Genomic DNA, 23,452 nt, shown 5'->3' with positions numbered 1-23,452 from the left:
ATGCCAGTGGCTGGGGCCACCTCTCAGCCTGTCTTAAGGTAGACAAACATCCTTACTCACTTCTTCCCTGGGTTATAGACAAGAGGAACTCTATCTAATCTAGGAACGGGACAGCTCTGAGAACTTGTCTCCACCACAGAAATCCCTAACTATGCAGGGTGTCTCAATTCAGCGTTATGAAATAGACCATGCCGGCCAATAAAATGTGCTTTGGGCTGCCACAGAGAACACTGGCACACTCCCTGGTGCCAGCTCACTAGATGGAGCTGCCAGGGACATCCCAGCATGAAAATCAAGTCTCCAGGCTACACACACACACACAAAAAAATGTTCTCCATCCATCCCTGCTTTGGTCCAGATTAACTCAAGTCATTAATTATTTCAAGAATTTTAAAGTTCTGTAAAAGAGGCAGATATAGAGAGGCAATTTCCAGATAATCTGACAAACACTATGCTAAAGTATACAAAAATCTGTGGGAGTGGTTAGAGACGAGGACAGAAAGATAAGCAGGGGCCTGGCCAGCAGGGCTCCAGTGGGTGAGTGTCAACTTATGACCCAGGAGGTCACGGTTCCATTCCTGGTCAGGGCACATGCCTGGGTTGCAGGCTTGATACTCAGTGTGGGATGTGCAAGAGGCAGCCGATCAATGATTCTCTCTCATTGATGTTTCTGTCTCTCTCTCCTTCTTCAACAGACTCCATATAGGTGATGAAGGCACCCCTTCTTTCCTCCTTACCTGGCAAGAGCAAGGCCTGCCTTCCTTCAGTGAATGTATTGCAAAGGCAGCCAAAAGTAAAAGATGCATGTCACCTGCAATGTTAATGAAATGCCCTACAAATGCCAAACAGGCAGATCCAAAATGTCTCTGCTAAAGAGATCTTGATATCTACTTCCACCAGCATCAGCTTAATCCCTTTCACCATCAAAATCAATAATAGCTGAGACAAGAGACAGGCAGGGGGTACATCTGCTTCTGCTGTCAGAAAACCAAAATTAGACTAATCATATTGTTCAAGAACCTGGATTTCATGGTGAGAAGCGCCATATAAATAAACCAATGATGGACAGATACAGCTAACGTGAGCACGGAGCACAGCCGTTAGGAAGTAGAGCAGCGGTTCTCAACCTGTGCGTCTCGACCTCTTTGGCAGTCGAACGACCCATTCACAGGGGTCACCTAAGACCATCCTGCATATCAGATATTTACATTATGATTCATAACAGTAGCAACATTGCAGTTATGAAGTAGCAATGAAAATAATTTTATGGTTGGGTCACAACATGAGGAACTGTATTTAAAGGGCCAGAAGGTTGAGAACCACTGAAGTAGAGGCTCCTGTAGCTCTGGGATGGTGTTTGATCTTGTCCATCTTTGAGACAGGTGGGATTTAGAGCTTATTCAAATGCTGTTCTGCTGTATACTACCTCTGTCACTGGGAAAAAGACATCCATGGAATCTCAGACCTAAAATCTTAGAGATCCTCATCTCTACAGGTGAGGAATCTGAGGTTTAGAAAAGGTAACTGCCTTGCCCTGCTGATTAGTGACAAAACCAGAATTAGAACTCAGTGGCAGGCTTGTTCCACTAACCCACTTTGAGCCTAGAACCTGCCACTAGACAAATACTTATTTGGGAAAGATTTTGACTTATTTAGAGACCTTTTTCCTTTAATCTCTCTCTCTCTCTCTCTCTCTCTCTCTCTCTCTCTCTCTCTCTCTCTCTCTCAATCTATGTCACCAAAACAGAGCTTTCAGAACAAAAGCAGCAGCTGTTGAGAAGCTTTCAGCCTGGCTTTCTGCAAAAATCAAGGCCAAGGGCAAAAACTGCAAACAGAAAAAGAAGCCCATCGTCATCAAATGAGCATTTCTTCCAGGGAAACAGTATATGTGCTTGTGTGTTTATATGTGTCTACATGACTTTATGTGTGTATGTGTGTGAGAGTGCTGTATATGTACATGTGTCTGAGAGGTGTGTGTGTGTGTGTGTGTGTGTGTGTGTGTGAAGTTCTAGTTTGTGGATTTGTATGTATATATCTTTGGCCATTAAGACTGCTGTAACAGAATTCCATAGACCAGGCAGTTTATAAACAACAGGAATTTATATTTTATAGTTCTGGCTGGGAAGTCTAAGATCAAGATGTGAGCAGATTCAGTGTCTAGTGTCCTTGGTGGCTGTCTCCTTGCTGTGTCCTCACAGGGCGGAAGGGACAGGGAGCTCTCTGGGGTCTCTTTGATCAGGGCACTAATCCCATTCATGAGGGCTCTACCCACATGAATTAATCACCTCCCAAAGGCTCCACCTCCAAGTACCATCACCTTGGGGGTTAGGATTTAGCCTTTGCTTCCTTGGGGCACCAGTGAATTCAGTGAAGCAGCTGGAAGAAAGGAAAGCATATTCAAATAGTCATTTCCTGCTGAACCAGACAAGCATTTTGGCTTTGGGGAAAGGATTAAATCCCTTAAAAAGATTTCCAGCCTAGAAAATCACCACCTCGAAACCCATGTTAGCCCACAATTTCCCTTGCGGGGGCATGACTGCAACTTAATGAGAAAGGAAGCCAGAGATGCCTTCTGCTTCAGTACTGAAGTCACACACAAAGGATTCTTAAGTAAAATCTTTGGAGCTGATGGAGGTCGGGGGAGGGTGATTCTGCTCTATTGGAAGTGTCTAAACTTTAACCAAACATCCTGAACTTCCATTGCATTGGTTTGGTGCTATCTCTATCTATTTCGAGTCTTTTCACCATCATCACCTGGGTCATCTGCTTTCCAGAAATGTGTTTCTACCAACAGAGCTCAACTTTGGAGCACGTTTATTTAGAGCAAGTGAAAGAAAGTCTTTTCATCTGTACTCACCTGCCCACGGGGTCCCAAGAACTCACCCCAATATCTGGTTTATGCGGCAGCTAATAGATGAGGGTGCCCCAATGGGGGACAGGAATCTCTACAAATACTCAGGCTTCCCAGACAGACACAGTATCATAGAAAACAACAGCTAGTCAGTTAGCCATAGATAGGCAGGGTAGCAGAGCAGCAGGCAGCAAAGTGGACTGAAAGTAGTACAGGCTCCCACCCAAGCACACCTCCCTTTCAAACCCTCCTCTGTCAATCCCTGGCTGTGTAATCTAATTACTGAACCAATCTGAGTTTGGGCTTTCTTTCTTTTTTTTCAGCATAAACTTATTTATTCAGTTTTATATAGTTTCCTCTTTTTTAATATATATTTCATTGATTTTTTACAGAGAGGAAGGGAAAGGGATAGAGAGTTAGAAACATCGATGAGAGAGAAACATCGATCAGCTGCCTCCTGCACACTCCCTACTGGATATGTGCCCGCAACCAAGGTACATGCCCTTGACCAGAATCGAACCTGGGACCCCTGAGTCTGCAGGCTGACGCTCTATCCACTGAGCCAAACCAGTTAGGGCTATAGTTCCCTCTTAATTGAATAGGCAATATGTGCTCTAGATCCTTTAAATCACTGGAGTTTTGGGCTTTCTAATAAAAAATATACACTTTATAAGCAACTATAAAGATTAAATGAGATACTGCCTTTCAAGCCCCTAGAGCTGACTCTGACACTGGATATGAGATGGTTAGGATCACTACTGGAATTTGTGTGAGAATTGCCATGTCTGAGACCCACAGATTTGGTAGACTTTGGGAAAAAGAATCTCATCAAAGGGTTAGTGACGATGACTGCCAGTCCAAGTCATCCTACCCAAAGCACTGAAAAGAAAATAATTCCTCAAATATGTCAAATCTTTTCTCAGCAAAAATAAGGCTCCTGGAATTGGCAGGCACAAAGATATCACATAATTTGGGAGTCAGTTACCTCCCCAGATCTGATGCTTAACCAACTATGAAAGCTATTTATTACCAGGCATCGTCTGGGGACTTGTTCATCTAAAAGGAATATTTCACTCACACACATACACACACACACACACACACACACACACACACACACACTACTTTGGTGAACAGTCCCCATGGGGATTTTTTTCTCCTGTGAAAAACAAGGAGGGTAGAATTAGCTTAGGGATCTCTACACACAATCACAGAAGACACCATTTAATGAGATTAAAATTGAGTTTGTCAAAGATGACTAGATGATATATTATAGACTGCAAATTTTTCACTAATTTCAAAACCCTCACACATTAGCAAGTCCTATAAAGGCATTTATCTGTAAAGCTGTACATCAAGGAACAAAGAGTCTATTGACAACAAAGCTATTTTGGAGAAAGTCTGTCTCCCGTTAGAAATAAATGCATCTCAAACAGCTATTGACCAGGTTCCTGCCACTTAGTAAACCTCTGAAGTTGGTTTCTAGAAGTGCATTTATAAATGGCCTGTAGCTTTCTCTTTTTATTAGCTATTTACAGGGAAGGATATAAACTTCTAAAATAAACCACCTGCATTAAATATTCTGAGCCTGTTAGTGGCAGGCGCTGCTACGTCCCAGCCCTGTGCCGCAGCAAGTTCCAGAAGACTGCACATGAGCCGGCACCAAGCTGACCTCCCCAGGGCCCATCCTGAGCAGAGGTCTTTAAAGGAGACAGAGCAAAAAGGCCTCGGATGTGCAACCGAGTCACAGTCACAGGAGCACAAAGGAACCGTGTCTTTTCACCATCAGCACCTGGATCACCTGCCTTCCAGAAATGTGTTTCTGCCAACACGGAGCCAAGCCTTTCCAGGGTATTGCTGAGGGGCTCCTTTTCCACACCACCACTGGGGACACTCATGACACCTGGGACCAATTATGCGTCCCCATGATCAGAGCAGAGCCCCCGGGGTGGAAACCTGTGCTGGGAAGGAAAGCAGTCGCCCTCCCACCTTAGGTCTGTGTGCTGGGTTGGGCCTGGAAGACAGAGCTCCCTGAAAGGAGGAATTCTGTCTCAGGGGCAGGTAGCCCTCAGCTGATGCTCAGTCAACATGTGGTGCAATTAGATAGGATATGGACGGCCATTTAAATGCAGTCAGCGGGACACAGGTTTTTGATGTCAGCCCCAAGTCAGATGAATTGTGACTCTGGCCCTTTGTAGCTATAGGATCTGCTAAATTTTCTGAGCCTTCATTTCCTCAAATGAAAAACAGGGATAATAATGTCCACCTCACTGGTGTGCAGTATTAAATGAGCTAATTTATATAGAAATAGCCAGTTCATTTCTGTCATATCAGTAGGTACTCAATTGTAGTTTATTTTTAAAAAATATTTTATTGATATTCAGAGAGAGAGGAAGGGAGAGGGAAAGAGAGAAACATCGATATGAGGGGGGAACATCGATCTGCTGCCTGCTGCATGCTCCTTACCAGGGTTCAAGTCCACAACCTGGGCATGTGCCCTGAGAAGTGACCTGGCAACCTTTTAGTGCATGGGATAATACCCAACCGACTGAGCCACCAGCTCAATATTAGTTCATTTTTAAAACAGGTCATGTAACAACATAGAAAATACTTACATATTATGTTTAAAAAGCAAACACTAACACCAGTACAGCCCTGTGCAATTGAGCAGACATATATAAAACAGAATAGGAGGAAATGCACTAGATTCTTAGCCATTCCACCTTTGTGTGGAGGTCAGGATTTAAGTGAGTTTTCTCTCCTTTTCCAAATTTTCTTTTAAGAAGAAAATATGACTTTTATAATGGCAACATTTTATTGTTTTAGTGAAAGTTCGTTATTAAGTCTGAAATTCTTGAAAGAGGTTGTTTGTCTGAAGATGGTGGTTTTATCACATGGTTATGGGAGAGAGCCACTCTCTGGGCAGTCAGAACAACACTATCCCAGCAGGAGTCCGCCTGCCACTCCAACAGGAGTCAGCGGAGTATTCCAGAGAAGTCGCTGTCACTGGCTTCTAATGAAGAGGAAGCACAGCAGCTGGCGGGCCTCTTCAAATGGAGACAGCACGTACCGAGTATCCTCTGGCAGCCACCTTCCAAGAGGGGCCCTTCTCAACAGCAAGCATCAAAAGCCATTGAACAAGCCACGGCCCGGGCACTGGCCTTGGGACCAGATGGTCATGGGAGAACAGCACGCAACACAGATGCTGATCTTGCTACGTCACTTCTCCTTCTCCTTTCTGAGTAAAGCACAGTTCCAGCCAGCACTTCGTGTGTTGAGTCCTTCTGGGGGACTGGGGGCCCACAGGTGCTGCGGCGGGCCCACAACTATCCTGGCGGTTGGCACTGTTATGCTCTTTGCTTTCCACCATGTGGTGGAATCCTCACCTGGGACTGGGAGCTGGATCTTCCTGCTCGACAGATAGCATAATGCCAGGTAACCACTGCTACGTGGAAATATAAAACAGGGCAAGGAAAAAGAGAGACATAGGCAGAATTACAGAAGGTGAAGTTGGGTCTGGTAAGACCTTAAAGATGAGATAAAGACTGCAGGTGAGTGCAGTTGGAGGGTGGGCCCATGTCACCTACCTTGGGTGGTCAGCCCCCAGGCACACATTTGATGGCTCCTGGAGCCAACAGGAGACTGCATCCCTGAATGGGCAGTCAGCCCATCCATCATTGTCCCATCTCAGAAGACACACCATTGATATATTACCAAGTGCTCTTACAGAGTTTTTATCCCAACCTTTTGATACTACTGAAAATAATAATGATGCCTTCTTCAGCATCCTGATGAGGAAGAAATGAGCTAATCAATGTAAAATGTTGACCACAGTTTACTGCCACAAGCATATAATGTTTATTTCATCATACACTAAAATGTAAGAACAGAAAAGCCCATGTGACACATAAAGTTCATTATAAATAAAGGCTGAGCCTTGACTTTATTTCCATTTCAGATTTGCAATAAAGTGTTCTTAGTAACATCATTCTTGCCATATACCCTTTAGTTACTGCCTGAGACAGTTCTGGCTGCTATAACAAATATACCAGAGTGGTTTACACCAAACATTTGTTTCCCACAGTCTGGAGGTCGGAAAGTCCAAGATCAACGTGCTGCAGGTCAATTGTCTGGTTCGTCCATAGCCACCTTCTTGATGTATCCTCACATGGCTCAGAAACAGAGGTAGAGACAAAGAGATAAAAAGACAAACACAGAGATAGAGACAGAGAGACAGAGAGACAGAGAGAAAGGGAAAGCAAACTCCCCCATGTCTCTCCTCATAAGGGCACAGATGCCATCAAAAAGGCTCCACCCTCATGATCCAATTACCTCCCACAGGCCCCATCTTCAAATGCCATCACTCTGAGGACTGGGGTGTCAACATCTACATTTGGGGCAGATATTAATGCCGTCATAATAGTTAAAAGAGAGTAGAAAATTCACATTTTTTAGACAATGCAGATACAGAGCCACTCTGCTGCCAATAAAGCATTACAAATGGCCTGGAGTCCCCCTGATGGCTTTTCAGTTTGATTAAAACCCAAGCATCGTCATTGGGTCCATCATACTGCTTGGGCATCTATGACACAGGCTTCCTCACTCACACATCCAACCATTCCTTGAGGATGTGCATTTTACGTAGTTCACGTCAATGAGCACACAAACATCTTAAGAATGACTCCAGAAATGTACTTCCTACCTCAAAACCTCTTTTTAAAAGCATCACTGAAGAACTGAGAAACTTTTAATGTTGTTGCTGTCATTTTCTTACATAGTCATAACAGGGCTTTGGAAGTACAGGATCTAGTTCACTGAAGACATGGAGGTTCCATGCCTCCTGGACTCGAGAAGGAGAAGACAAGACAGTTATCATAGATCGTGGCTGGAGCTGCTTAGAACTACCATCGGCATGTGTCCTAGGTGCTACGTACATAATAGGCACCTTCTTTTTAAATTCTTAACATAACTTAGTAAGGCAGATACTGTTATCCCTGTATTACAGCAAGTTAATGCAAACACAGAGCAGTGACATCATTTCCCCAAATAAAGGTGGAGCTAGACCTCAGACTCATGGTTCTGACTCCAAGGCCCACACTCTTTCTTCTGTGAGGTGTTGTTTCCCAGAGCAACAATCAGAGAACAGTACCCTTCATGGGAATAAGAAGATGCTCACTTGATTTAGGGGGGAAATGTACTTCATCATGAAATGTATTCACTTATGTCTGTAAGAGACATTCATTGCTCATCGAAGTGGGGGCGAACAAGAAACACATTTCCCTTCAAGACATCACTTACCAAGTTTCATGGTTAGTAATTAATTCCATTTGCAAAAGGGGCCTAAGGTTAAGAGTGAGTGAGAGAAAGAAGGAAAGAAATGTAGGGGAGAAGCATTAACATAGCACTAAAGTGATAGAAAGGCATGGAGAGAAAACGTATTAGAACACAGAAGACTTTTTGTGTCCTGTTTCTCTTGAAATATTAGAAGTAACTTCCTTATCAGTAAAACTCTTGAAACAGACCTTTGAAAACATCTTTCAAAGCAAAGAAATGAAGCCCTATACTATCTGAGGGGCTCTATATTAACTTAAGTCTTGCAAATCCAATAAGATTTCCAGACAGAATCCCAGGGGACCTCACTGTCTCCAACCCCAGCAGGAAGATTTACACTAACTGAATATGGCTTCTCAGCGGGGCTGCTCAATTGGCTCCATCTATCCATCTAAATAGGATTCTAACATAGAAACTGGGAATAAAAGTAGGAGACTGTTGTGGCGGGTGTCAGTGAATACCTCAGCTTGGACGCAAGTGGTACTTAAAAATGCATCAGGATAAAGTAGATCTCAGTGTCAAAGAGAAGGCAGAGAAGCAAAAAGCTATCATCCCCAGATCCGAAAAAGCTGGGAAGATGCCAGAAGCAGTCAAAAAGATTGTGAACCCAGATACAAAAGGGCCTGCTGTCTGTTGATAGGAAACACATGCCTTTGGAGCACGGAGAAACTGCTTCTGATCTTCCCAGTGTCTTCTAGGTACTAAAATAAGACAACAAAGGATGTTTTATGTCTCCTTCCAGATGGACCATGGAGCCTTTTATGGCAAGTTGAAAGGAGTTCAGTGTGCATCTGAGTCCCAAACCACCATTTATACTCTAATCACGAGCTGTCAGTGTTTCGTCATTCCCCTGCATCTGTACCTAAGCATTTTTAAATCCTCAGATCCTACCAAAGTCATGACCAACTGGGTGGGATGCAGCGCAGAGGCAGTGCAAAACACAACAAGCCAGAAACACAATGAGATGCCACCTGTGTCTTCCTGCAGAGGGGGAGGCTCAGAAGGAAGTAAACAGATTGGGCTGGACACTAAATGATTATATCACTTACTGTGCTCTTCTAAATCACACCTTCAAGGAGACATACACTACACCAGCTGGTGAGAAATAAAATCCATTGCCTATGCTTCATGTTGTAAGGTAACTATCTCAATCTCACTTGGCTATTGTTTCTTGCAATTGTCTGGAAGTTAAATATGTCTTGCCAGGGGTTCCAGGTCAAGAAAAGAGTGGGACTCCCGTGGAGATCTTGTCTTATGGCCATTTCACTGATAAGGTGTTCCAAATTTGCTGTTGAGTTTTGGAAAGTTCAGGTCAGAACAGGTAAGGTAAATAAAAAGAGGCGCAGTGAGTGTAAGCGGCGGTCGGCATGGATGACGAGGAGGAGACATACCGGCTGTGGAAGATTTGCAAGACCATTATGCAGCTGTGCCATGACCGAAGCTACCTGGTGACTCAGGATGAGCTGGACCAGACACTAGAGGAGTTCAAGGCCCAGTATGGGGACAAGCCAAGTGAAGGGCAGCCACAGCGCACGGACCTCACAGTGCTGGTGGCCCACAATGTTGACCCCACTGACCAGATGTTTGTCTTTTTCCCAGAGGAGCCCAAGGTGGGGATCAAGACCATCAAGGTGTACTGCCAGCGCATGCAGGAGGAAAACATCACCTGAGCCCTCATCGTGGTGCAGCAGGGCATGACACCCTCCGTCAAGCAGTCCCTGGTCGACATGGCCCCCAAGTACATCCTGGAACAGTTTCTGCAGGAGCTGCTCATCAACACACACACACACACACACACACACACACACACACATACACACACACAAACTCTTTTGAGTCATTAAATCTGAACTCTTTCCCTCACCAGATCTTTCACTGGCAGATACTAGTTCAGCCATCCTGGTTGTGAGTAAATGGTCACCAGGACCCCACACCTCCCCATGATCCAGCAACTAAACAGTGAGTAGAAATGCATGCTCATCGCTGGTCCAGGCAGATGCCCAGCCAGCAGTGTGCTCAGTGGCCGTGCTCTTACCCTACCCACAAGCAAGGAATATAAGTCCCACTTTCACTTTCTGCCCAATGTTACCACCTGTAATAACTGAATCTGTTGTTCACTCACATCATAAAGATTACTGAAGTTCTTGTAGTCACAGAGTGCAGGCCTTTGTGACGCAGCTAAACTGAAGGACAGGCCCCTGATCTCCTGGAATCACACACAGAAGGACAGGGAGTGACAACTAAACCAGCAGCTGCGGACTAGTATCACTGTCAGAAGAATAGTAAAGGAAGCCTGGAGCACTATGGAACTCCTAACCTCACTGAGGAAGGCAAGGCAACTGAGGGTGGTCCTCAGAGGCACTAATGCAGTCTTGTTTGGTTGGTGAGTAGGGAGCTTGGGCTGGAGAGGAGAAACCAAGAGATGAAGCTAAAGAATTGGCAGAAGCCTGGCCAGTGTGGTTCAGTGGTTGGGTGTCAACCTATGAACCAGGAGGTCACAGTTCTATTCCTGGCCAGGGCACAAGCCCAGGTTGTGGGCTTATCCCCAGTAGGGGGCATGCAGGCAGTAGTCGATCAATGATTCTCTCTCATCATTGATGTTTCTGTCTCTCTCCCACTCTCCCTGACTCTCTGAAATCAATTTAAAATTATATATTTTTTTAAAAAAGAATTGGTAGAAGCCGGAAAACATGGATCCTTGCAGGCCACATAAAGGAATATGGGCTTGATCCTAACAGCAAGGACCTTGGTGTTCTAGAAAGATCACATTGGCTACACTAAAGAGAATGGCCTAGAGGAGAGCAAGACTAGAGGCAACAAGGAAGGAAGTGGGGCAACTGAAGCAGACACAGATGGAAAGATGCCAGTGTCCTGACCTAGGGCCATAGCAGAGAGTATGGAGAGAAGAGGATGCACTCAAAAGGATTTAGCAGTAAAATAGACAGGGCCTGGGAACTGACTAGATATGGAAGATACAAGAGAGAGGCATCAAGGATAGTTTGCCTGGTACCTGACTTGGAGAAGTGAACTGACATTAGCACCATTCCCTAAGATTTGAAGACAAAACAAGCCAAAACAAACATGGGAGGGGGAAGAGTCTGAGTCCCATTGAGGACATGCTAAGCTCTGAGGTACCTGCAGGGCAGCCCAGCACCATCGTCCAGGAGGCAGCTGAGATCATGGTGTCAGGAGAAGGGTTGGGGCAAAAGAAATAAATTTGGGTGTCATCAGTCTAAAGATGGTAAATGAAGCCATAATCATGGATGGGATCATCCAAGGAGAGAAGGGAAGGGAAGGGAAAGGAAGAGGGGAGAAGGGAGGGAAGAAGGCTGAGGTCAGAATGGTGAGGTCACTCACCTCTGGGGTTGGCTGACTGAGAGGCCCCTGCTGAGGAGTCCCAGTGAAAGGCCAGATGAGGCAAAGCACCAACCAGCAGCCACTTGCTGATCAATAGTCTCAGTGCCCAAAACCTGAATGAGATCTGATTAGTGGGCCCAGGACCACCAAGGCAAGGGGTGAGGAGGGAAGAGGAAGTCCTAGGGGTGGGGGGAAAATTAAATTCACTTGACCTTCAGCTCTAAGAATGGGTTATAGCAGACGGAAGCCTTGTTGGCCACTTCCTTATCAAAGAGGTTGAGAAAGGCTGTCCCAGAAACATATAATGCAGGCCACACCTGTCATTTAAAATTTTCTAGTAGTTCCATTAAAAAAACTGAAAGTAAGCAGGTGGAATTGAATTTAATATTGTACTTTAGCTAACCCAATATATCAAAATATGACCCTTAACTAAGTATTGAATATAAAAATTATTAATGAGATATTTTATATTTTTTGGTATTGAGTCTTTAAAATCTGGTATCTTACTCTTACAGCACATCTCATGCAAATTGGCCGCATTTCTCATGCTCAGTAGCCACGTGTAGCTCATGGCTGCCATGTGGACAATGTGGTTTTACGGTTTGTATACCAACACTTTGCCTTTCCCCAAATCTTGAGGAAATAAATATATAAAAAACCTGAGGAAATATATGATCAACAGGAGTTCTCCAAAAGTTCTAGGTAGCACGGAGGGTGTCAAATGAGGAAAATTGAGACAGTTAGGGAGCTTTTTTTAACACTGTCCCAAAAGGGAAAGAAGCTGGGGTTAGGCTGACCTCATGCATGCTGAGCAGTACAGCAGATGGCAGCTGCTGTGGATGGAGACCAGAGCTGGCTGCCTGTTAGGAATAAGTCAATACCGCTTTCTAATACACGTAGGTGGGGAGTGAGTTCCTCAGCCACAGACACGCCTCATTATGCAAGGTCAGGCAGGGGAGGACTGCAACTTGCCCAGGAGACAGGCCCTCCCAATGCCACCTAGAAAGATTTCTATCTGGAACTTCTCAAAAATCTTTTAGTCATCTCTCCACATCACCTTGAAAGGGTGTATATGATTTCCTGGCTATGGAAACATTAACAGGACTCGGCTTCCCGGCTCTCTACTGCCATCTCATCAGCAGCGAGGTGGGCTCCCAGAGGAGGAAGGGCAGACAGGAGATGAATGGAACTGCCCAGCTCACCATCACCTGGCATGCCCGCCAGTAATCACAGTCAGGAGCCCAGCTCAATTCTGCTGGCCTCACTCCTCCAGCTTCTGAGACCTCACAGCTGCATCTGAAACTACCAACATTCTTTTTCTCTTCAAATAACCCCAAAAGTGGTTAGTTTGAAACTCTCACCCTGAGAGAGAAAAAGGGTGAAATGTTGACGCCTAACCTAGCAAATGGAAGCTGTCTTTTGTCTGCCCCTCAAGTCTTGTCTGCCACATGTCCTTACCTTCCCCACCTCCCATTTTATACTCTGGTAATGCCACACAGCTAGTGGGAGTGCTCTCTCTCTCTCTCTCTCTCTCTCTCTCTCTCACACACACACACACACACACACACACACACACACACTCACCCCTAAGAGAAGAGGTGGAGTAGTGTTTATGTAGTTAAAAGACCAGGCTTTGAAGACAAGTCCAAATCCCACTGCTGACCTTTGCTAGCTGTGCAACCTTGAGCAAATAACTTGACCTCTGCATGTGAGTCTCGTTTTCTGAAAAGTGGGGAGAATAACCATGTCAGCCTCACAGAGACCTCTGAGGATTAAAGTGAGCTAATGTACTAAACTAAGTGTATTAGAAATTAAAATGAGTACAACTGGGCCTGGAACATGCAAGAAGCATGTAAGTGGTTCCTATAACCTGTTACATACTCTTGGGTATTCAATAAGTAGTAGCTATGATTATTGTTATAAAAACCCCTACTCTTTCCTTCCTACTCCTGCCTCAGCTATTACCTCATTCTGCTGGCTTTCACAGTCAATGCCACCCTCCCAGCCTGCTCTGCGCCACACACGAAAGCCCACTCACACGCTCACATAGATCTGACACCCTCCCTGGGTAGCTGGTGCTTCCCACTCTTAACAGTACTGTATACGGTAACTATCTGCTAATGTGTTTGTCACGTTCCCTACAGTGCTGCTGCTTGTAATGTGCACATGAATCACCTGGTATCTGGTTAAAATGCACCTTTTGACTCAGGAGGTCTGGGGTGGGACCCAAGCTTCTGCATTTCTAACAAATTTCCAAGTGATGCAGACACTGCTTGCCCATGGACCACACTCGAAGCAGCACTGATGTGACCACAGGCTCCTCCAAGGCAAGGACTGGAGCTGTTTGCTCTGGGTGTGGCCAGCCCTCCTCTCAGTCCCTGGCTCATAGTGGATGCTCAGCAATCTCTGGCAGAACTGACTGAAAATGATGCTCTCTGTTCCCGGAGCTCAGGCACCTCCTTTGCAGCTCGCCCACACATCCAGAATGTGTGAGGTGCTTTGGAGTCAAGTGAATATTCTCCAGCATAATTACCCCCACGGTAAACTCATCTGAAAATCTGTACTTAGTCAGGAGTAACTCTGAGATATGAAAACATTACACCGCAGGGTCACTGTCTCTAATGAGAGGGTAACAGCTCCCAGCATGCACAGAGCACATGTGACCTAAAGGTACCAGGACAAAGAAGACTTTGCTCATGTTACAAAATCATACTTTTCTTTAACACCCCATGGAGAGGAAGCATGAGGGAGGGGAGAGCGTAACCCATCCAGAACCAGAAGACCTGAATTTAAAGCCCAGCTTTCATTTATATATTTAAGTTCTTTCTATGCACAAGGAATCATACCAAGTTCTGAGAAAATGCAAATCTCAGCCCTCCTGGAACTACCCTTTCAACAGAAGAAGGCAGATGATACACTTACAAGCTATACACACACACACACACACACACACACACACACACATTGTCATGAGTGCTAAATGCTCAGATGGGGAAATAAAGCAGGACACAAGGACAGAGAGTATCAGGGTGGCATGGAAGGTGGTTCTGAGGAAATGAAATATGAGCGGAAACATGAAAGGAGGAAGGAGTGAGCTTTGCACACATATCTGAGGGAGGAGAGTCCCAGGCATGTTTAAGAAACAGCAAGAAGTCGAAATGCAAGGCAAAAGGGCAGGAAAGAGATTTGGATATTTTTTCTGAGTGAGATATAAGCCTCCTGGAGGGCTCGCATGCAGAGGACTGGTGCGATCTAACCCACGTTCTTAAGGCCACTCTAGCTACAGTAGGGAGGCAAAGGTGGACACATGGAGACCAGATGGGAGGCGTCAGCATCAATGGTCCAGGTGGGAGAGGGTGGGAGCAAGGGGGTGATGACACATATCCCAAGAGGACCTCCTGATGGAATAGGAGAAAGAACAAAGGTAACACCATGGTTTTGGCCCTAGAACTTGGTGTGATAAGCAGAATAATGGCCCCCAAAGATATTCATATCCTAATCTCCAAAACCTGTTCAGGGGTGAACAGGTTATCTTCCATGGCAAAAGGGATTTGCAGGTACAATTAAGTTAAGGATCTTTGGATGGAGATATTCTCCTGGATTATCTGGATGGGCCCAATGTAATCTCAGGGATCCTTATAGAAGAAAGATGGAGGCATAATGGCCAGATTGAGAGAAGGAGATGTGGCCATGAAAGCAGAGGTCAGAGTGATGCAAGGCCAGGAGTCAAGGAGTAGGAACAGCCTCTAGAAGCTGGAAAAGGCAAGGAAACAGGTTCTCCTCTAGAATCTCTAGAAGGAATACAGCCCTGCCAACCCATTTTAGACCTCTGACCTCCAGAGCTATGAGGTAATAACAGTTGTGTTGCTTTAAGTTGATGGCAATTTGTTACAGCAGCAATAGGAAACTAATACACCTACATTTACTATGATGGCTTTTATTGGCACAGCACTAGAGAAAGAATCAGGAATCAGGAATCAGGAGCTCTGTTAGGTCAGCCTGGATTTGAAGTATCTGTGTTCTATCCCAGTGGAGATACCAAGTAGGTCGATGACAACCGAGCCTGCAGCTTAGGGGGAGATTGGAACTTCATATGACCTTGAACAAGTCCCTTGATTTCTCTGAGCTTAAGTGTCCTTTATAAAATAGGAATTATATCTTCTTTATCTACCTCAAAGATCAAAGGAGACATTTTGTGCCAAGTATTCAAAGTGTGTGGCTAACATAAAGCATTTACTATTCCTTTAAGTTGGTCTTTAATCCAAAGGAGCAGGAGTCATTTTTCACAGATTTCTTCAAGTCTTCTGCTCCACAGAGCTCATCCCATCCCATTAAGCTCCACAGAATGCAGACAGCAGCACTGGGGGCAACGAATGGCCACAGTTCTCACAGAAGCACCATATCACCCAGCGCATTCCCAAGGACTAGAGCTACAAGGGCACTCTCACCACCTGCCAGACTCTGACTAGCTCATAACAAACAGCCGAAGGATGGGGGAATGTATTTGATTTCCTGCTCAGTGAGTTTTAAAGCGTCTTAGAGACCAGTAGAGAAGTCCAATCTCCCACGGAATGCAGGGTTCAATTGTTTATTCATTCACTTGTTTATTCATTTGCCGAGCACTGGCTCTGTTGGAGACCGCCAGGTAGATGGGACACAGGAAGGCTGGTGCTCAAGGAACCTATTCCTCCTACAACCTCTCACCTGCCCTGTGAGGGAGGCATTCACCCTTCACAAGGCTCTGGAGTCCTTGAAGTAATTGCCAAAACTACTTGAATCTCAAATTCATCATCTATAAAATAAGGATTATAGTCCCTGGAAAGCATTTAGCATAGTACTTAGTATTCATTAAAAGCCCAATAAGTGGCTGCCTTAATTGTTATAGTTATTGTTAAAGTATCACCTAATTTTTTTTAATAAACAGCCAGAAATATGTCTCAGTGAAAAATCCAGTATGAAGAATAACTAAAATTCCTACTCCTCCTGACAACCTTAAGTTATTTGAAGACAGATTTTATTAGCCCTCTTCATCTCTCTTCCAGGGAAAATACACTCAATGCCTTTACCATCCCTCAGAGATCCCAACTCCCAGGATTCCTGCCCATCTTCACTGCTTGATCTTATGTGTATTATGATTGGCTATGGACCTCTTAAAATATAACCCTCAATGGAACACAGCAGTCTGACCAATGTCAAATATAACAGAGATGTTATAGAGTAAACTAGAGGCCCGGTGCACGAATTCGTACAAGGGTGGGGTCCGGGGAAGGGGGGGCAGGCTGGGACATGATCAGCCCTCTGGGTGGACAGTGGGATGCCCTTGCCGGCGTGGGATCCAGAACCATCCGCTGATGTTTATGCCAGTTGTCAGGAGCCACCTGGCAGCCACTTTTATATCCTTTCTTCCTTGTGGAGCACCTAGAGAGGGGAAGAGGCTGTGGTGCCCAAGGCCAACTTCCAGGAAGCTGGCAGTGCTGTTGGGATTGTGCCGGTGGTGCTGGTCTGTCAGTACCTGGCCCATTCTCCAGAGATTGGATCTGCAGGATTACTAAGGGAGTGGCTGCAGCCGGGACGACGGGCCACTGGACGAGTCTGTTAGCTGAGCAGCGCTTCCACTGTGGGAGCGCACTGACCACAGAGGGCAGCTCCTGCATTGAGCGTCTGCCCCTGGTGGTCAGTGCACATCATAGCAACTGTTCGTCCTGGTCATTCCGGTCATTCTGGTTATTCAGTCATTTAGGCTTTTATATATCTAGCTATCTAGCATTAAAGGATTTAACAATCCTTGTTTCAGTTGTTGGTAAGCAGCGATTCCAAAGATCTGTGGCATGCTTTAGTGTGAAATTTCACTGAAGTACAAATGTGGATCTTGCAGATGACTCAACTCGTGTTCAGGAGAGTTACGGAGATGCCAGGGGACTGGCATCTCTCTGGCCATAAAGGATTCCATCCTTGTCCTCAAATGTAATAATGCCTGTGATGCTATTACAAACTCAGATTCCTTTTGAAAACTTGCCATCAAGCAAGAGAAGATACTTTAATAAAATTGTATTCACACACAAAAAAGCTTTGCACATGAAACGCCTGATCCCTAATCTATGTATATATATATATATATATATATATATATATATATATATATAAACCTAAATGACCCTCCGACTGTTCAACCATCCTACCAGTAGTTATAACACGCAATGACCACCAGGGAGCAGACGCTCAACACAGGATCTGCCGAGTTGTGGTGACTTGGCAGCTGAGGTTCTCCAGTGACTCACCTGGAACCAGAGAGGAGGGAACCCGATTCTGGTGTGCATCATCCAAGAACCGCCCTCTCGCAATCCGGGACCCCTCTGGAGATGTTGGAGAGCTGGTTTCAGGCTGATCCCCACAGGCCAGGCTGAGGGACCCCACCGGTGCACGAATCTGTGCACCAGGCCTCTAGTAGAAATATAATTGGGAATAAACAAGGGTCTATATAAACATTTACATATTTATAAGTTTGAAGGTTTGTGAGGGCTTCTAACTGTATCTTTTTCAAATGTCATGTATCCTCTATAGACATATCAATTCAGCTAAGGAATGCTCTAGTTCTGCACAGGAAATAGGCAGCATAGTGGGTACAGAAGTGAATTAAGAGAGAGGTCCCTGAGTTCCAGATCCAGCTCTGCCAAGCAAGGCCTGACCTTGAAAAATTGCAGCTCTTCTGGGTTTCAATATCCCTGCCTATGAAAGAAGGGTGAGATTAAGTCAGGGATCTTTAACCTGCTGTTCAGGGACAGCTAGGTCAGGGGAGATACATACCCACTGAAGTTTTAAAGATATGAATATGTACATTTTCAGGGTAAAAGAGCCATAGCGTTTATCAAATTCTAGGTGTGGTAGCCAGGTTTACATAATAATTGCTGATACTTACAAACTTACTATGTGCTTCTTAAATATTGTACTAAATCATAATATTCCTATACAGTACATACTATTATTACCTCCATTTTATTGATAAGAAAGTTGAGATTTAGAAAGAACAGGAAACTTGCAGTTACCCAGCATGTGACTAGCAGAGGTGGGATATGCACACAGGTCTGAATCTATAAGCCTGTTCTTAATCCACTGTACAACATGCCTCCCCATCAGCTCAGTAACTAGGCAACCAGACTAGTTGGTTATCACACCACAGTGTGGGATTGTGTTTACTTTGCCCATTTTCAAGCTAGCACTTTCTCAACTCTCAGCAGTGGTTGGCAGAGACTGTCCGTTCAAATGAGCAGGCCCAGAGGCCGGACCAGAGAGTGTGACCCTGCCATTAGCAAAGCTGCTCTTGCCAAGAGTTGGCAATACAGCAAAGACAGAATGAGGAAAACGTAGTTGGTCATGCTTGTCAATAAACCACATTTTTTACTTATGCTAATACGAAGCTGTTTACATCAAAAAGAACTAAGATCTGAGTGGGCTATAAAGACTCAGGTGAGAGAGAATGCTACAGGTAAATTTTCTTTACGTTCTTACATTATCCCATTAAAGTTTTTCTGCTTACGCAGCAAAGCTTCCGTGGATCACATTCACTCTCGGGAAATGTTAGATGAAATTAACTTCTCCTGTTCCTTTGTATCCTCAAACTAAACTAGAGGGTAATTGACTTTTCATGAATTAACACGTTTTGAGGCTCATGTACAGTCAGAAGACAGGCCTCAAGCAGAATTATAATATATGTCTATAAATATCTGCACACACAGAAAAAATAATTTTACACAAGTAACAGAAAGTACCTCTGGCTACTTTAAACAAAAAGTTGGGACTGGAGATTTTCTAGAGGAGTACTATTATATCATGGAAACCAGGCTAACAGCACCAGGGCCTGGAGCATAAGGAAGGCCCGGGAGTATGTTCTCCCTCTCTGATTTCACATTAAATTCTCTCCGTGGAATTGCTTCATTCCTTCATGTCTGCGCCTCACGCCATGTGACAGAACATGCCTCCAATAGCTCTTCACTTTCAGGCCCTCTGTTTCAGCCACCAGGAGAGAGACTAACTTCTCTTCCTCAATTCCAATGCCAATACCCAAGGCAATCAACTAAGAAAAAACCCCTTGATCCATCGCCTGTGGCTGAGAAACAGAGTAGCCTAATGCAACATGGCTGCCTTGTGATAACTACGGAGAAGGAATATTAGGGAAGGATAGGGAGGGGTGCTGGGATCCAACCCCAGCAGGTCCAGGGGTCCCCAAAGGTGTGGACGGAGTCGGTGATGAGGGAATGACACAGAGACAGCCTTCAGTTGATCAGCAGCCTAGCCAGGATCTCTAGCCAGGAACTCCAACCAAGTTCTGGTCAGGATCTCCAGCGAAGTTCTGGTCAGGACCTCCAGTGAAGTTCTGGCTAGGATCTCCAGCCAAGTTCTGGTTAGGATCTCCAGCCAAGTTCTGGTAGGTTCTCCTGCCAAGTTCTGTAGTCAGGTTCTGTTCAGGTTCTCCAGCCAGGTTCTGTGTCCATGTTCTCTCGCTAGGTTCTCCAGCCAGGTTCTAGCCCGGATCTCCAGTCAGGTTCTGTCGCCAGGTTCTAGTCAGGTTCTCTTGCCATGTTTTCTTACTAGGTTCTGTCTCTAGGTTCTGTGTTCTGTTGTCTTGTTACATCTGTATTTATACTAGTTGATTTTAATCCTGTCAATTTCTATTCCAAAGGTTAGGGCGTTGTTTCTTATCTCCATTCCAGGGAGTAAAGATTATGTAGCTTAAGTGTGATTGTTCTTAGTTAAAGTGATTAACTACCCGCCTGGCACTTAGTTAAGGGGTTTTATCTCCTCCCTAACTTCAGGGAAAAATCCCTACCTGGGGAAACAACCTTTCTCAGAGAGGTGACCTTGGTTAAAACACATAGCACCAAGAAGGGGAGCAAACATATTAAGAACAGTATGCTATATCGCCAGGTCCCTTGAAACATATGCTGTGCAGATGTTTCTTTCCTGCAGTGACTGTATCAAGCAGCAAGGGTGGACCGGCTTCCGGCAGAGGGATGGTCAAGCTACACATCCTTCCTGAGGTGGACACTTATGTGAACAGAAAGCTCCTAGCTCAGGACGAATCCAAACGCCTCAATGTTGCTTGAAGCCCTCATGATCCAGCCCCTGCCCTCCACTCTCTCCTACGTGGGGCACACTCACCTTTCTGCTCTGATTTCCAGTCATTGCATCTTCTTTTCATCTCTACAATGACAGTAGCTCATTCTCACTTGAAGATCTTTCCTTAAAATATCACCTATACTCTCCATCCCACTCACCTAGCCACCTCCCCTCAGCCAATCTTCTACTTAGATTTCTTCCATCCACCCATCCCAGACCAGAGCACTGACCATGTCTGCAATGACAGAGCTGTGTGGCTTTACAGCTGATGTCTTTTCTATCTTATCACACTATAGTCTTAACAATGGCAGAGCCCTACTCTCCTGGTGGATTCTAATTCCATAACGCCTAGTATACACAGTGCCTTGCAATGGTAAAGGCTCAAAAAAAGACTTAAATACATATTTTTGAGTAGAAGAAAAAAAAAGAGCACGTGAACCAGGCCAAATGCTAAACTTTGAAATTTAATGGTCTCCAAAAGGAAGGAGTGGCCTAGAATCAAATAAAGCATTTCTTACACCTCATTTTCCGACTCAGAACACTTACATAGACAGGAACCAATTGGCAGGTGATGGCTGGCAAGGAAAACCCCAGAGGCATAAGGGACGCTTTGTTACACCAAGGCAACCCTGAAAACAAAGTCAAACTGTGGTCCACCGAGAAGCAGGATTTCTGTGCTCAGAGAAGCCACGTATATGTTCCCATCCCCAATGCTTTTCTCAAAACAGGTTATTAGCCACTCATCTGAAAACCAAAAATTTAAAAACATCATGGTTCCTTTCAACCTAAAATCAAAAGATACATTCCCAAACGATCATTACTTAAGACTCACAGGCCCTGTTAAATGTAAATGACTCTTTCTGTGGTTTGAACATGAAGTGTGGCTTTGGAATACTATTGGCATGTAATACATTTAAATTCTCTTCCCTCTGACATTTAAAGAAAAATTACAGCTACCCCAAATCAGTCATGAATCATTTGGGGTTTGGGGGTAACTACACAGTTTACTTAGAAACATACTGAAATATACTGACATGCAGCAAATATACACAAACCAAGCCTAAGCTCCAAGAGCCAAATTTCCACCATGGAGTGCCTGGAAATATATCTTGAAACATAATACATCTAACAAGTGATCCTATAGTAGCAGTCTCATTTTTTCCCCCTTGAAAAAACAGAAGCCAATTCTAAAAGGTACAGAACAAAATATGAACTGTGGCCTTATTTTAAGTGAAGACAAAGCTCCCATGTCAATTATTGTGGGGATAGACTCTCCTCAATCTCAGCACACGTGGGACTCCCTTTAGGATATCTCCTCTACTAATCAAGCTCTTAGATCCAAGAGAGGAAACTTAGCAAGTACATACAGCTCTCAATCTGTCCCTTTCTTTGCAGCTCTTTCTATGTAGGTCTCTTATTCAACTGCACAAATATCATCTTTTATAAGTTATATAGAGTACTTAGTTATACATCCTTCATTTTCATAAGATTTGTATTTTGTAATGGGGGGGGGGGGAATTCATTGTAGAAGCTATAAAACTGGAGAAAATAGGAAGGATAAAATAAGTACCTCTCATCCCATTGCTCAGGTTTAGTTTACACTGCTCCTGGTCTGGTATAGGGCAAACAGTCCCTGTTATAAGAAAGTAGTTGATAGCCAAGTACACAGGTAATGAATTTCAATTTTGGTAAGTGCTACAAAGAAAAAGTACAGGGTAGGATGCTATGAAAACTAGAATGGTACCCCTTACTCTAATTAACATTCTAGCTTCCTATCTTTCTTCAGAGTGATTGTGAAATACAAATCCATTCTATCCACCTGGGATTGGATAGCACGCACTGTTTGACAATGGAAATTTAATTCATCATCTTCAAAGCTAATGTCTACAGACAAAGCAATGGTTTGTCTTAGAATTTCCCTCAGAAATTCCAGGAAACAACAGTGAGCAAGACAGCCATCACTGAGTTGCAAGCTGCCACAGATGAAACCAAGGAAGCATGCTTTCTAGATCTCTCTGAAGCAGTCAAATAACCTCTGGCTGAAAGAGAACCATCATCAAGAACTGGATGAGGTCAACACATCATCTCAAAGGTACAACAAAAAATATATAAGAGCACATTCCAGATTCTTCTTTTTTTATTTTTCAGGATCTTGCAAATGTGTCAAAACTGGCAGTCCATCATTACTTCACCAGAGTCCTGGGTTTGTAGGAAAGACCCCATAACAACGTCATTTGGGAACTCCTCCATCTTATCTACCTTTTAAGACCTAGGAACCCTACAACTCCATTCCCAATAGAAATACAAATCTCTCACCAAGATATCTACAAATTTCTCGCTGAAGCTATGCTCTCATGGTCAAGCTCCACCTATAGGATTTTATGTCTATACTAGAGGCCTGGTGCACGGAATTCGTGCATTGGTGGGGTCCCTGGGTCTGGCCTGCAGGGATCAGTGGACCTCCGCACCACTGCAGCCCCGCCTTACCTGCCAGCTCATCAGGCTCTAGCCCGCCGTCCACGTCCATCCCACACAGCACAAAGTAGTGCGTGAAGCCACAGGTGGCCAGGGAGGAGTCAGAGCCCAGGCCTCGTGCCACTCCCTCTCATCCAGGCCCCACTGCACCTGCTATCACAGCCACCACTGCCACCAGGGGGACTGTCCGCAGGAGAGGCTTGTGCCTCCTCAGCTGTGCTCTCCAGCCATGAGCCCAGCATCTGGCGCCCGTCAGTCAGCTGATCGACACTCCCACTGTGGGAGCACACTGACCACCAGGGGGCAGCTCCTGCATTGAGTGTC

General features: G+C 44.8%; 1 protein-coding gene and 1 pseudogene across 2 annotated transcripts in view; one reads left to right on the top strand and one right to left on the bottom strand.

Annotated features, from left to right (window-relative positions):
* The window catches only part of ST6GALNAC3 (ST6 N-acetylgalactosaminide alpha-2,6-sialyltransferase 3), a 510,150-nt gene that overhangs the window by 451,569 nt on the left and 35,129 nt on the right, over positions 1–23,452 (bottom strand). The gene's annotated exons all lie outside the window — the stretch shown is intronic.
* LOC139004388 (DNA-directed RNA polymerases I, II, and III subunit RPABC1-like) lies at positions 9,539–10,026 on the top strand (annotated as a pseudogene).

The sequence above is a fragment of the Myotis yumanensis genome, unplaced genomic scaffold (genome assembly GCF_028538775.1).
Source record: "Myotis yumanensis isolate MYYU_CA2020_CCGP unplaced genomic scaffold, mMyoYum1.0.hap1 SCAF_2, whole genome shotgun sequence".
Taxonomy (NCBI): domain Eukaryota; kingdom Metazoa; phylum Chordata; class Mammalia; order Chiroptera; family Vespertilionidae; genus Myotis; species Myotis yumanensis.
This window is presented reverse-complemented; position numbering and strand designations above follow the sequence as displayed.